Genomic DNA, 15,614 nt, shown 5'->3' on the forward strand with positions numbered 1-15,614 from the left:
TATGACAAATCTAAGGTATTTCCTATACATATTTTACTTATAATTTTTTCTTAGAATGCAAATACTCAACATATAAAGTATATGAGTTTTTGATGCATTAGAATTAATAGCAACAGACAGAATCATCAAAATAATTAATGTTGTATGAAAAATATGGAGAAAATCTAAATAGGTAAGCTACTTTCAAAGGGCTACATACTTCCAATGGGCCAAATATAGATGACTCTTAATGTGCCACAGTATTTAATTCTCATGTTCTTAAGGTTATTCTTTGTTTTTTCAGATGTGAAACAATATTTTGATAGGTTAAATATCTTGGCAAAGGATAAAGTGGGGAATCCAGGACATGGTAACATAAAAAACTAAAATGCACAGCAAAAAAAATACAGTTTTTGGCATTATCAAAGTTGAACATCTGTATATTCCTTGACCGACAGTTTTATTCCTAAGTGTACATTCAACAGAAATGTGTACTAATATTCACCAAAATTTATGTGCAAAAATGTCCATAGCCTTACTCATGATATCCAAAACTAAACTGCAAAATCTGCATATATATATATATGTGTGTGTGTGTGTATATATATATGTATATATATATATATATATATATACATATATATATATACATAAACTGGGTAGGTTCATACATGGAATATTATACAGTAATGCTAATGAACAAACTACACTTACATGCAATAAAAGAGAGAGATTTCAGAAACATAATGATGCACTGAAGAACGCAGATATAATTTTTTGCTATATGATTCCATTTACATAAATTTCAGAAACAAAGAAAACTAGTTTGTGATTTTGAAGTTAGGCAGTGACTGGAAGGGGAACTCTTCAGGATAATTTTGACTGGTAATTTTGTTTCTTGCTCTGAGTTTTGGTTATACAATGTGATCAGTTTGTAAAATTCATTGAACTGTACATTTATGATTTGTGAATTTTCTTATAAAAATCTACACTAAAATTTCAGTTAACCAAAAAAATGCTAAAATGAAAGTGAAATATATTCTGGGGTCATGTAGATTTAGGTCCAAATATATCTCTACTTTTACTTTAAGTTGCTTTCCGATTTCAAGTGGGGAAATGAGGGTGGACCACCTACATTATAAAATTGCTTTAAAGATTAAGACCAATGATTATACTATTCATGGCATAAAATAAATATTTAGGTAACAACTATTAGGTATTTGTTTTTATGTAAAAGTTCAAATGCATAGTGAGCACAGAGCTGGAAATCATATTTACATCTGATTCTAAAGCCCACAGTTTTTCCTTAGGTCATATTATCTCTTCTACTATGACTTTTCTCTTAAGGAAGAATTACATGTTACAGAAATTAAGGAAAATCATTATAGCCTGGTATTTTTAAAAGCATGAATAGAAAAAGAAATTCAACTATTATCAATCACTTTCAGCCTAAACTTTTTTTTTTTTTTTCAAGTCTAGGATGAAAGAGAAACATATTTCAAATTTAATTTGTTTGAACTCTCAGTGGCCTCAAAATGACTAGTCATGCCATTACCAGACATTCTCAACAGTGATTTTGATTTACCAGTTAGTATTTTCTTTCATGAGAGTTCAGGATCTGATGACTTGCAACTTAACTAAAAAAAAAAAAAAAAAAAAAAAAAAAAATTAAAGAGAGAAAAATTGAAAACGGTCTACCTAGATCCCTTTATAATCTTGTCATTCTGTCACTGCACTCCCAGGTAATGTTGAGTTCTCTTGTATAGCAGCTTGTATATTTCTCTGTCTTCTGACAAAACAGAAAGATGCTGACAATTTTTTTAGGGTACACTTTCTCATCTGTGCAAAATGTCATGATTTCTTGTTTGACTCACCAGGTCTCTTGCAGGTGGCTTTTGAATGACTCCAATTTCTCCTCTACCAACTGATTTGTTGAAATTCAAAATAAGTGAGGTTCATTGAAGCTAGAATACAGAATATCTGCCTGTCCTCATTTTAAGAAAGTGTAAATAAACTTCCTTGGCATATCTTGGATGTAAGTTAAAACACACAAATTTAACTGCATAGCAATGAGGGAAGACAGGTCAGGAGACAAATATGGAACATAGTTCGAGAGCTGCCCACTAGTTCCCAGAAGGTTCTGAAAGGATTAATACAGATGTAGACACTGACCAATTAAAATAGTTTTGCGGGGATGAAGATTTCTCGCACATAATTCATTGCAATGCCTACCAGAGAAACTAGGGTAGTGATGGTGGGGTGTCAGGATTATAAGCACTGTGTGCGTTTACTACCCTGGGCCATAAATGGTTGTCTACTGATGAAGGTGAGTATTTGACATTTAGGACATGTATCCGTGAGAAAAAGAGACCTATTCTCTTACAGCTGTTCATCCATGAAGGTGAGCATGTGACATTTAGGACATATATACATTTAAAAAGAGAAACCTAGTTCTTCACATTGATTCCACCTAGAATTTGTCATATAGTGAAGCCTTGGGATTGTGGATAAGACAGAATTAATGAATAAGAATAAAGTCCAACCAGGGTTGAGTGAAAAATTAACAACTGCAGGGAAAATAGATGCCTAGAAGATGTTTTTGTGACACTGGAACCATGTCTGATAAGCAGCAATGGAACACTGTAGAAATAAAATTTCAACTCTTTGTAGCCTAGTGCTGATAGTAAGACTATTCTAAGCAAAAACAAATGAGGCCAGGCTCTTACAACACTTGGCATGCTTGTAAACTTTTTCTTTTCTGGGAATATAGGCAGGGCTGCTTCTCATGAAAGTTCAGATATTTGGAATTCTGGGCAACAGAATCAGGAATATGAAGTTCAGTCGACACTTTCCTAAAATATTTTTTAAAACATAATTGTATTCATTCTTGGAATAGATTTTTTCCCCCAGAAAAGTCAAGCCTATAGAATAAGAGAGTAAATTAATGGTTGCCTGGAGTTGAGTGTGGAAATAGGGAATGATTGAAAATGAACACAAGGCAGCTTTTGGAGTGAGGGAATTTTCTAAACCTGGTCTGTGATGATGGTTGCACAACTCTGTAAATTTACTTAAATTATTAAATTGTACAATTAAATGGATTTTAATGGTTTGTAGATGGTACCTCAATAAACCTGTTTAAAACAATCTTTTAATTTAGACTTCTTTGGTTAACAAACTTCACTCCTCACTGTCTTTTCTATATAATACACCATTTTCTTTACTTTTTCATTTTGTGTGATCCCTTATACTTAATAAAGACCCTCAAGAAAAAAAAATCCCAAACCAGACTTAAGATTCCTTGACATCACTAAAATTATCATTTCTTCCCTCTTTTCACGGAAAGCAGAATAGAAAGACAGATTAAATCAGTGTCTGTTTGTCTTAAGCAAGACACAAAAGGTCTCTGGGCTTTTACCATGTATATAAGCCTGTATTCTATAATGAAAGTGAGACTATGCAGTGCCTGCCAATATCTTTTTATAATCCTTTTTTATGTTAAAATCATACTAGCCTGTTTTTTCACAGTTCCATAAAAGAACAGGAAAAAAGCCACCCTTTTTTGCCTTTTGTGTATGAGAGAATTGATATGGAATGACTAACCTTGAAGGAAAATAGAAAAAGTGTCAGAACAACACTCACTCTCACTTGAAAGCTTTCCTTGGAAATAAGTTTCACAATATGCTTTCCCAAAACTCCACCGTAGCCCACAGACGTAACTTTAACTTCTGCTCTACTTTTTCAAGTAAGCAAGGCCAGTTCTTTGGGTCAAGACTATTTGATGACTGGACAATCCCACTTTCAGGCAGAGGGCTTAAAGCAGAGAAGATGACATTTGCATATACCATGCCCCTGAACTTTATAATATAGGAAAAGCCTATGGTAAAACACATGACACATCTTTATCTCTAAGATTTCTGCTTTTTCTTGTTACCAAGAGCAATAGAATTTAAATTATGGCCTGGATTTTGTGTGGGATGAAGCTCTAAATTTGGAAAAAATCAAGGGCAATTTGAAATATTCAAGAAACATTTTCCAAGAAGAGCTACATGAGTGAAACTTTGACAGAACAATTGCATAATTGCAAAAGCTTTTGGAGACACTTTCAAGATGGTGGAGGAGTAAGACGTGGAGATCACCTTCCTCCCCACAAGTACATCAGAAATACATCTACATGTAGAACAACTCCTACAGAACACCTACTGAACGCTGGCAGAAGACCTCAGACTTCCCAAAAGGCAAGAAACTCCTCAAGTACCTGGGTAGAGCAAAAGAAAAAAGAAAAAACAGAGACAAAAGAATAGGGATGGGACCTGTACCTGTGGGAGGGAGCTGTGAAGGAGGAAAAGTTTCAACACACTAGGAAGCCCCTTCACGGGCGGAGACGGGGGTTGGGCGGGGGGAAGTTTCTGAGCCACGGAGGAGGAGAAGAGCGCTGTAACAGGGGTGCAGAGGGCAAAGCAGGGAGATTCCCGCACAGAGGATCGGTGCCAACCAGCACTCACCAGCCTGAAAGGCTTTTCTGCTCACCCACTGGGGCAGGTGGGGGCTGAGAGCTGAGGCTCGGGCTTCGGAGGTCAGATCCCAGGGAGAGGACTGGGGTTGGCTGCGTGAACACAGCCTGAAGGGGGCTAGTACGCCACAGCTAGCCAGCTAGCCAGCTAGCCAGGAGGGAGTACAGGAAAAAGTCTGGAACTGCTTAAGAGACAAGAGACCATTGTTTCGGGGTGTGCAAGAAGACGGGATTCAGAGCACCGCCTGCCTAAACAAGCTCCAGAGATGGGTGCGAGCCGCAGCTATCAGCATGGACCCCAGAGACAGGCATGAAATGCTAAGGCTGCTGCTGCAGCCACCAAGAAGCCTGTGTGCAAGCACAGGTCACTATCCACATCTCCCCTCCCAGGAGCCTCTGCAGCCCACCACAGCCAGGGTCCTGTGACCCAGGGACAACTTCCCCGGGAGAACACACAGCGCGCCTCAGGCTGGTGCAATGCCATGCTGGCCTCTGCTGCCACAGGCTCGTCCCACATTCCATACCCCTCCCTCCCCCCGCCTGAGTGAGCCAGAGCCCCCTAATCAGCTGCTCCTTTAACCCCATCCTGTATGGGTGAAGAACAGACGCCCTCAGGTGACCTACATGCAAAGGTGGGGCCAAATCCAAAGCTGAACCCCAGGTCTCTGCGAACAAAGAAGAGAAAAGGAAATCTCTCCCAGCAGCCTCAGGAGCAGTGGATTACATCTCCACAATCAACTTGATGTAGCCTGCATCTGTGGAATACCTGACTAGACAACGAAGCATCCAAAAATTGAGGCAGTGGACTTTGGGAGCAACTATAGACTTGGGGTTTGCTTTCTGCATCTAATTTGTTTCTGGTTTTATGTTTATCTTAGTTTAGTATTTAGAGATAATTATCATTGGTAGATTTGTTTATTGATTTTGTTGCTCTCTTCCTCCTTTTTCTTTTTATATAGATATATACATTTTTTTCTTTTTATTTTTTATGAGTGTGTATGTATATGCTTCTTTGTGTGCTTTTGTCTGTATAGCTTTGCTTTTACCATTTGTCCTAGGGTTCTGCCTGTCCATTTTTTTTTTTTATAAAGTATAGTTTTTAGCTCTTGTTATCATTGGTGGATTTGTTTTTTTGGTTTAGTTGCTCTCTTCTTTATTTCTTTTTTATTACTTTTTAACTTTTTTTATTTTTAATAATTCTTTTACTTTTTATTTTAATAACTTTTATTTTATTTTACTTTATTTTTTTCTCTCTTTCTTTCATTTTTTTCTCCCTTTTCTTCTGAGCTGTGTGGCTGACAGACTCTTGGGGCTCTGGCCGGGTGTCAGGCCTGGGCCTCTGAGGTGGGAGAGCTGAGTTCAGGACATTGGTCCACCAGAGATCTCTCAGCTCCATGTAATATCAAATGGTGAAAGCTCTCCCAGAGATCTCCATCTCAACGCTAAGATCCAGCTCCACTCAACAATGAGGAAGCTACAGTGCTGGACACCTTACACCAAACAACTAGCAAGACAGGAACACAACCCAAACCATTAGCAGAGAGGCTACCTAAAATCATAAAAAGGTCACAGACACCCCAAAAACACCACCAGTCATGGTCCTGCCCACAAGAAAGACAGGCTCCAGCTTCATCCACCAGAACAGAGGCACTAGTTCCCTCCACCAGGAAGCCTACACAACCCACTGAACCAATCTTAGCCACTGGGCACAGACACCAAAAACAATGGGAACTACAAACCTGCAGCCTGTGAAAAGGAGACCCCAAACACAGTAAGTTAAGCAAAATGAGAAGACAGAGAAATATACAGTAGATGAAGGAGCAAGGTAAAAACCCACCAGACCAAACAAATGAAGAGGAAATAGGCATTCTACCTGGAAAAGAATTCAGAGAAATGATAGTAAAGATGATCCAAAATCTTGGAAATAAAATGGAGAAAATAAAAGAAACATTTAACAAGGACCTAGAAGAACTAAAGAGCAAACAAGCAATGATGAACAACACAATAAATGAAATTAAAAATTCTCTAGAAGGAATCAATAGCAGAATAACTGAGGCAGAAGAACGGATAAGTGACATGGAAGATAAAATAGTGGAAATTGCTACTGCAGAGCAGAATAAAGAAAAAAGAATGAAAAGAATTGAGGACAGTCTTAGAGACATCTGGGACAATATTGAATGCACCAACATTCGAATTATAGGGGTCCCATAAGAAGAAGAGAAAAAGAAAGGGATTGAGAAAATATTTGAAGAGAGTATAGTTGAAAACTTCCCTAATATGGGCAAGGAAATAGTCAATCAAATCCAGGAAATGCAGAGTCCCATACAGGATAAACCCAAGAAGAAACACGCCAAGACACATATTCATCAAACTAACAAAAATTAAATAAAAAGAAAAAATATTAAAAGCAGCAAAGGAAAAACAACAAATAATATACAAGGGAATCCCCATAAGGTTAACAGCTGATCTTTCAGCAGAAATTCTGCAAGCCAGAAGGGAGTGGCAGGAAATATTTAAAGTGATGAAGGGGAAAAACCTAGAACCAAGATTACTCTACTCAGCAAGGATCTCATTCAGATTCGAGGGAGAAATTAAAACCATTACAGACAAGCAAAAGTTAAGAGAATTCAGCACCACTAAACCAGCTTTACAACAAATGCTAAAGGAACTTCTCTCGGCAGGAAATACAAGAGAAGGAAAAGATCTATAAAAACAAACTGAAACAATTAAGAAAATGGTAATAGGAGCATACATATCAATAATTACCTTAAATGTAAATGGATTACATACTCCAACCAAAAGACATAGACTGGCTGAATGGATACAACAAAAAGACCCATATATATATGCTGTCTACAAGAGACCCAGTTCAGACCTAGAGACACATATGGACTGAAAGTGAGGGGATGGAAAAAGATATTCCAGGCAAATGGAAATCAAAAGAAAGCTGGAGTAACAATTCTCAGATCAGACAAAATAGACTTTAAAACAAAGACTATTACAAGAGCCAAAGAAGGACACTACATAATGATCAAGGGATCAATCCAAGAAGAATCTGTAACAATTATAAATATTTATGCACCCAACATTGGAGCACCTCAATATGTAAGGCAAATGCTAACAGCCATAAAAGGGGAAATCGACAGTAACACAATCATAGTAGGGGACTTCAACACCCCACTTTCACCAATAGACAGATCACCAAAATGAAAATAAGTAAGGAAATACAAGCTTTAAATGACACATTAAACAAGGTGGACTTAATTGATATTTATAGGACATTCCATCCAAAAACAACAGAATACACTTTCTTCTCAAGTGCTCATGGAACATTCTCCAGGATAGATCATATCTTGGGTCACAAATCAAGCCTTGGTAAATTTAACAAAATTGAAATCGTATCAAGTATCTTTTCCGACCACAATGCTATGAGACTAGATATCAATTACAGGAAAAAATCTGTAAAAAATACAAACATATGGAGGCTAAACAATACAGTACTAAATAACCAAGAGATGACTGAAGAAGTCAAAGAGGAAATCAAAAAATACCTAGAAACAAATGACAATTAAAACACAACAACCCAAAACCTATGGGATCAGCAAAAGCACTTCTAAGAGGGAAGTTTACAGCAATACAATCCTACCTCAAGAAACAAGAAAAATCTCAAACAACCAACCTAACCTTACACCTAAAGCAATTAGAGAGAGAAGAACAAAAAACCCCCAAAGTAGGCAGAAGGAAAGAAATCATAAAGATCAGATCAAAAATAAATGAAAAAGAAATGAAAGAAACAATAGCAAAGATCAAAAAAACTAAAAGCTGGTTCTTTGAGAAGATAAACAAAATAGATAAACCATTAGCCAGACTCATCAAAAAAAAAAAAAAAAGGGAGAAGACTCAAATCAATAGAATTAGGAATGAAAGAGGAGAAGTAACAAGTGACACTACAGAAATACAAAGGATCATGAGAGATTACTACAAGCAAGTATATGCCAATAAAATGGACAACCTGGAAGAAATGGACAAATTCTTAGAAAAGCACAACCTTCCGAGACTGAATCAAGAAGAAATAGAAAATATAAACAGACTAATCACAAGCACTGAAATTGAGACTGTGATTAAAAATCTTCCAACAAACAAAAGCCCAGGACCAGGTGGCTTCACAGGCGAATTCTATCAAACATATAGAGAAGAGCTAACACCTAATCTTCTCAAACTCTTCCAAAATATAGCAGAGGGAGGAACACTCCCAAATTCATTCTACGAGGCCACCATCACCCTGATTCCAAAACCAGACAAAGATGTCACAAAGAAAGAAAACTACAGACCAGTATCACTGATGAACATAGATGCAAAAATCATCAACAGAATACTAGCAAACAGAATCCAACAGCACATTAAATGGATCATACACCATGATCAAGTGGGGTTTATCCCAGGAATGCAAGGATTCTTCAATATACATGAATCAATCAATGTGATAAACCATATTAACAAATTGAAGGAGAAAAACCATATGATCATCTCAATAGATGCAGAGAAAGCTTTCAAAAAACTTCAACACCCATTTATGATAAAAACCCTCTAGAAAGTAGGCATAGAGGGAACTAACCTCAACATAATAAAGGCCATATATGACAAACCCACAACCAACATAGTTCTCAATGGTAAAAAACTGAAACCATTTCCTCTAAGATCAGGAACAAGACAAGGTTATCCACTCTCACCATTATTATTCAACATAGTTTTGAAAGTTTTAGCCACAGCAATTAGAGAAGAAAAATAAATAAAAGGAATCCAAATTGGAAAAGAGGAAGTAAAGCTGTCACTGTTTGCAGCTTACATGATACTATACATAGAGAATCCTAAAGATGCAACCAGAAAACTACTAGAGCTAATCAATGAATTTGGTAAAGTAACAGGATACAAAATTAATGAAGAGAAATATCTTGCATTTCTATACACAAATGATGAAAAATCTGAAAGAGAAGTTAAGGAAACACTCCCATTTACCATTGCAACAAAAAGAATAAAATACCTAGGAATAAACCTACCTAAGGAGACAAAAGACTTGTATGCAGAAAATTTTGGACACTGATGAAAGAAATTAAAGATGATACAAACAGATGGAGAGATATACCATGTTCTTAGATTGGAAGAATCAACATTGTGAAAATGACTATACTACCCAAAGCAATCGACAGATTCAATCCCTATCAAACTACCAATGGCATTTTTCACAGAACTAGAACAAAAAATTTCACAGTTTGTATGGAAACACAAAAGACCCCAAATAGCCAAAGAAATCTTGAGAAAGAAAAACGGAGCTGGAGGAATCAGGGTCCCGGTTTTCAGACTACACTACAAAGTTACAGTATTCAAGACAGTATGGTACTGGCACAAAAACAGAAATATAGATCAATGGAACAGGATAGAAAGCCCAGAGATCAACCCACGCACATATGGTCACCTTATTTTTGATAAAGGAGGTAAGAATATACAATGGAGAAAAGACAGCCTCTTCAATAAGTGGTGCTGGGAAAACTGGACAGCCACATGTAAAAGAATGAAATTAGAACGCTTCCTAACACCATACCCAAAAATAAACTCAAAATGGAGTAAAGGCCTAAATGTAAGGCCAGACACTATAAAACTCTTAGAGGAAAACATAGGGAGAACTCTCTATGACATAAATCACAGCAAGATCCTTTTTGACCCACCTCCTAGAGAAATGGAAAAACAAAAATAAACAAATGGGACCTAATGAAACTTAAATGCTTTTGCACAGCAAAGGAAACCATAAACAAGATGAAAAGACATCCTTCAGAATGGGAGAATATATTTGCAAATGAAACAACTGACAAAGGATTAATCTCCAAAATTTACAAGCAGCACATGCAGCTCAATATCCAAATAACAAATAACCCAATCCAAAAATGGGCAGAAGACCTAAATAGACATTTCTCCAAAGAAGATATACAGATTGCCAACAAACACATGAAAGAAGGCTCAACATCACTAATCATTAGAGAAATGCAAATCAAAACTACAATGAGGTATTACCTCACACCAGTCAGAATGGCCATCATCAAAAAATCTACAAACAATAAATGCTGGAGAGGGTGTGGAGAAAAGGGAACCCTCTTGCACTGTCTGTGAGAATGTTAATTGATACAGCCACTATGGAGAACAGTATGGAGGTTCCTCAAAAAACTAAAAATAGAACTACCATATGACCCAGCAATCCCACTACTGGGCATATACCCTGAGAAAACCATAATTCAAAAAGAGTCATGTACCACAATGTTCACTGCAGCTCTATTTACAATAGCCAGGACATGGAAGCAACCTAAGTGTCCATCGACAGATGAATGGATAAGGAAGATGTGGCACATATATACAATGGAATATTACTCAGCCATAAAAAAGAAACAAAATCGAGTTATTTCGAGTGAGGTGGATGGACCTAGAGTCTGTCATACAGAGTGAAGTCAGTCAGAAAGAGAAAAACAAATACTGTATGCTAACACATATATATGGAATCTAAAAAAAAACTGTTTGTGAAGAACCTAGGGCCAGGACAGGAATAAAGACGCAGACGTAGAGAATGGACTTGGGGACACAAGGAGGGGGAAGGGTAAGCTGGGATGAAGTGAGAGAGTGGCATGGACTTACATATACTACCAAATGTAAAATAGATAGCTAGTGGGAAGCAGCCGCATAGCACAGGGAGATCAGCTGGGGGCTTTGTGACCACCTAGAGGTGTGGGATAGGGACGGTGGGAAGGAGATGCAAGGTGGAGGAGATATGGGGTTACAGGTATATGTATAGCTGATTCTCTTTGTTATAAAGCAGAAACTAACACACCATTGTAAAGCAATTATGCTCTAATAAAGATGTTTTTTAAAAAAAGAAAGAAAATAAAAAGAAAAGGAAAAAAAAAAAGCTTTTATTTAACCTTCATATAGGAAAGCAACCTGAACAGATATACAATTCTTCAAATATAGTTTTTTTTTTAATTAATTAATTAATTTATTTATTTTTAGCTGTGTTGGGTCTTCATTTCTGTGCGAGGGCTTTCTCTAGTTGTGGCGAGTGGGGGCCACTCTTCATTGCGATGCGTGGGCCTCTCACTATCGTGGCCTCTCTTGTTGCGGAGCACAGGCTCCAGACGCGCAGGCTCAGTAGTTGTGGCTCACAGGCCTAGTTGCTCCGCGGCATGTGGGATCTTCCCAGACCAGGGCTCGAACACGTGTCCCCTGCATTAGCAGGCAGATTCTCAACCACTGCGCCACCAGGGAAGCCCCAAATATAGTTTTTTATTCTATATGCCCAGTATATGTGAGAAAGCACAAGTTTGAAACCCCAAATTTTTATTTCTTCTCAGGTTTCCTAAGAGATTTTAAAATTCTATTATTGTCACAATACTTTGTAGTTATTTCTAAGCTATGACCCTCTTTTACTTATTTTCTAGAAATTTTCATATACTGGGTTTGTCACAGGAAAATATTTCTTCATGAAAACTTTAATTTTAGGCTCTGTTTTTCTCTTTCATTTTATTTTTTTTTTTAAATTAGTATCAATTATCTGAACACTAGCTCTCTATTCTCTGTCCTCCATCATGTTATCCTTTTATTTAATCTTGTACATCCCTTTGGCCTTCTCGTCTGTAATCTGAGAAGGTTTCTCCCTCTTTTTTCCCCACATCTGATTCCATTTTCTACAAAACAAATCCTGCATTTACTTCCTCCAATGTATGTTTATTTTTAGTTTTGTATTTTTAGTTTTGTGGTAAACATTCCCATATCACTAATTTTCTTTAATCTCATGCTATTGTATATATATAAATATATTAATCTGTTGGCTCCTCATGGTCTTCTGCCTCTTCAAGGAGACCATGCTTTTTTTTTATTGTAGTTAAAAAAAACATATAAAATTCACCACCTTGGGACTTCCCTGGTGGTGCAGTGGTTAAGAATCTGCCTGTCAATGCAGGGGACACGGGTTTGATCCCTGGTCCAGGAAGATCCCACATGCAGCGGAGCAACTAAGCCCGTGCACCACAACTACTGAGCCTGCACTCTAGAGCCCACGAGCCACAATTACTGAAGCCTGTGTGCTGCAACTACTGAAGCCTGTGCGCCTAGAGCCTGTGCTCTGCAACAAGAGAAGACACTGAAATGAAAAACCCACGCATTGCAACGAAGAGTAGCCCCTGCTCGCCACAACTAGAGAAGGCCTGAGCAGCAACGAAGACCCCACACAGTCAAAAAAAAAAAAAAAAAAAATCACCATCTTTACCATTTAAAAAGTACAATTCAGTAATGTTAAATATATTCACACTGTTATGAAACAGATCTCCGGAAATTTTTCATCTTGCAAATCTAAAACCCTGAACCCATTAAACAACTACAGCTTTCCCCCTCCCCCCAGGCCCTGGTAACTACCATTCTGCCTTTTATTTCTATGAATTTGACTCCTTTATTTACCTCATATAAGTGGAATCGGACAGTATTTGTCTTTTTGTAACTGGCTTATTTCACTTAGCCTAATGTCTTCCAGGTTCCTCCATTGTGTAGGATGTAACAGGACTTCCTCCTTTTATTTCCCCCTCAGCTTTACTGAGGTATAACTGACAAAACTGTAAGATAATTAAAGTGTGAAGTGTGATAATTTGATATACATAAACATTGTGAAATAATTCTTTGCATTGAATAATTAAAGACATCCTATCACCTTTCATTTACCTTTTTTTTTTTGGTAACAACAGTAAAGTTTTACTCAGCAAACTTCAATTATACGATACGCTGTCATCAACTATAGTCACCATGCTATGCATTAGATCCTCATACCTTATCCATCTTATAACTGGAAGTTTGTATCCTTTTATCAATCTCTCCCTGGCTGTTTTTCACTTAGTATAATGCCCTCCAGGGTCATCCATGTTGTTGCAAATGACAGGATTTTTTTTTTTTTTTTAAGGCTGAGTAGAATGGCTATAGTGAATGGTGCTACTATACACATGGGAGTGCAGATATCTCTTAGAGATTCTGATTTCAATTATTTTGGATATATCCAGAAGTGCTTTGCTGGATCATACAGTAGTTCTATTTTTAATGTTTTGAGGAACCTCCATGCTGTTTTCTATTACAGTTGCACCATTCTACAATTCTGCCAACAGTGCACAGGGATTCCCTTGTTTCCACATCCTTACCAACACTTGTTATTGGTAGAAGTGTTGGTAGAAGCCATCCTAATGGGTGTGAGGTGATATCTCATTGTAGTTTTGATTTGTGTTTCCCTGATGATTAGTGATGTTGTGCATCTTTACGTATGCTTATTGGCCATTTGTATGTCATTTTTGGAGAAATGCCTACTCAAGTCCTTAGCCCATTTTCTTAATTGGGTTATTTGATTTTTTTGTTCTTAACTTGTAGTAGTTCTTTATGTATCCTGGGTATTAACTCTTTGTTACATACATGATTTGTAAATATTTTCTCCCATTCCATAGGTTGTCTTTTCACTTTATTGATTTTGTTCTTTGATGCACAAAAGTTTTTAATTTTAATGTAATCTTATTTACCCATTTTGCTTTTGTTTCCTATACTTTTGGAATCGTATCCAAGAGATCATTGCCAAGTCCAATGTCATGAAGATTTTTCCCTGTGTTTATTTATAGGAGTTTTATAATTTTAGGTCTTATGTTTAGGTCTTTAATCTATTTTGAGTTAATTTTTGTATATGGTGTACTCAGTGTTATTCTTTTGCATATGGATATCCAGTTTTCCTAATACCATTCATTGCAAGAGACTGACCCTTCCCCATTGAGTGGTTTTGGTACCCCTCTTGAAGATATTTTGACCATGTATGCAAATGTTTATTTCTGAGGTCTCTATTACATTTACTGCTACCTATACCCTTTAATTCACAGGATGAATTTATGATTGAATTGGACACCTGAGAGAGAAGACTGTATTCAGGAAGCAGCAAAAATACTCTGTACCTGGTAGAGATGACCTGCATCAACAGGGAGTTTCTCTTCTATCACAAGGTCTGTGCTTTGGTCTAATCCTTGGCAATCTTAAAGTCACAGCCAGAGTATATTTTTTCTTAATTCTTTTTCATCAGCCTTATCATTATAAAGTGATACTTTAAATAAAGTGATCATTTAAAGTGTACATATTCCTCTAACTGCCTGGCATATTAATTTTGCATACACATTTATGTGAGTTATAACCTAGTTTTGTAGTCCTATAGGCATTTTAACCAAGAAAATGTGGAACTTAATCAGGGGACACTTACAGATTTCCAGGTAAGCAGTGATTGTTTAAAACATCTTCAATTAGAATACTTAAAAATGACTAATACATGGTTACTTTATAGATTATTTTATAATCTGATGTACAGTGAATCAACAACTCATTATCAGGAAACCAATCTTCTATTTCTTTTAAAGATGTCTTAAGATTTTTCCTAGCTAACTATAAACATTAGGCCCTATTCAGTTATATTCCTAAGAAGATTAAAATTTGTATGATTCAGCCCAGTCCAGATCTAGATCTAGATTGGAATACACATCCCATTTTTAGGAAAATGTCATGGTTTGTATCTCCATATGGCAAACATCTTTCCAGCTTCATCATCCTTCTGATCCTGCCTACATTCACTCTGGTATAACTCATTTTCTCTTTAAAATTTTTTTCTACAAGTTGCTCTTCAATCCCTTCACGTTCCTCTTATCTAATCATTCCTAAAACAAGTTCATCATGATCCTCTACTCTTCTTATGAAAATGAGTCTCTAGGCCTTGGGGCTTGTTCAACTGCTTGTTGAACTACACTTATATGATTTTCCCCTGTAACATGATTGAATTTCTAATGACCTTGTACATAGTCCACCTCTTCCTCAGTGCTATCACAACCCTGACCACCCAGAAAGAATTTATCATTGCAATAGGTTTAGCGTTGTCTTCTATGTCTACATACATGGAATCCGGTCTTTTTATTCTAATGCTATATAATAACATTAATATTGATTTTGAAAAAGAATTTCAGATGGTCTTTTATAAAAATTATCTGATCTTTAAGGTATGTAAAGACAGAAAGGTTAGATCCCAAATAAA

At 36.7% G+C, this 15,614-nt stretch overlaps 1 long non-coding RNA gene across 1 annotated transcript in view; it reads left to right on the forward strand.

The window, feature by feature from the left end:
- LOC309624654 overlaps window positions 1–14,671 on the forward strand; it is an 84,735-nt gene extending 70,064 nt beyond the window's left edge. The window contains exon 3 of the long non-coding RNA XR_014242074.1: window positions 14,425–14,671. This is a non-coding gene — a long non-coding RNA (uncharacterized lncRNA). The remainder of the gene's footprint in view (window positions 1–14,424) is intronic.
- Window positions 14,672–15,614: the final 943 nt, after the last annotated feature.

The sequence above is a fragment of the Balaenoptera borealis genome (assembly GCF_965194805.1).
Source record: "Balaenoptera borealis genome assembly, chromosome: 2".
Lineage (NCBI taxonomy): Eukaryota > Metazoa > Chordata > Mammalia > Artiodactyla > Balaenopteridae > Balaenoptera > Balaenoptera borealis.